This window comes from Rana temporaria, chromosome 1 (assembly GCF_905171775.1).
Source record: "Rana temporaria chromosome 1, aRanTem1.1, whole genome shotgun sequence".
NCBI classification, from domain to species: Eukaryota; Metazoa; Chordata; class Amphibia; order Anura; family Ranidae; genus Rana; species Rana temporaria.
In genome coordinates, this window is record NC_053489.1 from 438,392,898 (window position 1) to 438,394,909 (window position 2,012).

The 2,012-nt window shown below is 41.5% G+C and overlaps 1 pseudogene; it reads right to left on the reverse strand.

Moving 5' to 3' along the window:
- Nucleotides 1-441: 441 nt before the first annotated feature.
- On the reverse strand, nucleotides 442-545 carry LOC120925141 (annotated as a pseudogene).
- Between the last annotated feature and the right edge of the window lie 1,467 nt (nucleotides 546-2,012).

Genomic DNA, 2,012 nt, shown 5'->3' on the forward strand with positions numbered 1-2,012 from the left:
CGTTGAGTGTCCCTCACACACTCAGTGCAATGTATGGCACCCCTGGACTGCAACTCCAGGGGCACTATCTCCACAGGCTTTTCAATGGACCCTGGTCCACGGCCCGGACAGCCACGGCCCCCTCCCCACCTCCACCAGAAAGGATCAGGAGCTACCGGAGGCGCACCTCTTTCGCTACCTACCTAATTAAACCCGAGAGGTACTAGCTGCGCAGCTCCGCTTTCCCTCTCAAGGAAACTGGTAAGGCGGGTTAGGAACCGCATCAAATCCAGGCCAGAAGGCCAGGGCCCCGGCCTTCCGCCAAGATCTCATGCCTCTCCGCTCTCACCAGGAGCACCCTTCCAGATGGCTCAGACTCGACTAGTGGCCTGCCCCCAGTACTGTCGGGTAGCAAAAGCATAGCCCCTGCTGAAACCATCCTTCCAGGTGCCTATCACATCTTTGGATTGCTTCAGCCCTCTACTAAAGAAGTGCTTCAGCGCTCCTCCGAAAACTGATAAGAACAGATACTACACTTGATCTTAGCCAAAAGGCCGAGAAGCGGGTCCAGGGGACAGATGGTTAAGTGAGAGTTAGAAATAATAATAATACAGTAGTTGTACTGTTCCTCTGGACTCACAACCCTATACTATAGAACCCTATATTACTAAAGAAGGCTAACAAAGTTTGAGAGAGCTGTATGTTAGTTGGTAATGGGAATCTATAAAATTATGACTATATCTGTGCTATATCACAGTGGTTCTGGGTGCACGGGTGGCTAAAAGGGGCAAAATGTAATAATTTGCATGACTCTGCCGACTTACTGATAAGCAGAGAGTGAAATTTTAGTTTTTGTGTTTTATGCTGTAAGTAAGGACATGTAGAAACCTTCTGTTATAAGAAAGCAATACTGTATCTGCCATTCACTCTTGTTTCCATTTTTTTGATCTCCCTCTGTTATTTAGGAGCCCCTCTATAGCCATATAGTTTCTCCATAGCATGCTGTATAAAGTATATCACAGGTTTTGTAATTGTACAACTGACAATATTGTTGGGAAATATGGTAATGCATTTCCGTTGAAGGCAGGGGATTTTGTTTAGCATTTTATTTTTCTAAATCCACATCATATTAAAGATAGTAGCAACGTTTGTATTTTAGAACAAGAAACAGAATAAATAAAGCATATGAGGATTTATAATATTCAAATCAGATTATTATTTGAAACAAATTGTATCAGGTAGAGGATATCATGCCATTCACAGAACCATTTCTGAAACAACATACAATGGAATACTCACATTCCAAATCGTTGACTTAAGACATGAGACGCACACATCAAAGCTTAGTAAATAATATGACTAACATTTTGGATGCTTCTGTAGAAGGAATGATCTCCCCATGAAGAACACCCAAGTATTTAAAAAGAATCGTGAAAGAATTGTGTAGGTTTAAATATCTCACTGTTTTTTCTTTCTCCGACTCCATGCTGAGGATTGTATTATTCTTTGCAATGCTTATGCTTCTGAAACCCTTTTCTAAGAGCTAAAGTGACGTTAGTCAAGAACAGCAGCTTGTAGGCGCACTGCGACAAGTTTATTTGTAATACGGCTTGTGCTGCTTTTGAGGATTCTCTGCTGTTTCAGAAGGCTCCAAACAGTTTCAGTATCAGTTGCACTTCAAAAGGGCAAGTGCTGTGAGTTACAGACATACTCCACTGTGAGTCTGAAAAACAAGAGCAGTGGAAAAGTGGAAGGTAAAAGGACCGCATTCACTTCTCCCAAATATAAACATAAAAAGTCCTTACTGACTTTGGAATAACAGGATAAATTAGCATGAAATTGCATGCCTTTTGGTATGATAGCTGAATTTATGTTTAGTCCATAACCAAGTCTCACCCTCAAGTATCATTGTTGGTAATATTTTGACCACTTAGTTAATGTGGTGCTGTTAAAATAAATGAATGATGGACAGTCTACGTTCAATAAAGAACCTGGACTCACAAGTACATTATTCTCTACAGTGTTCCATGCTA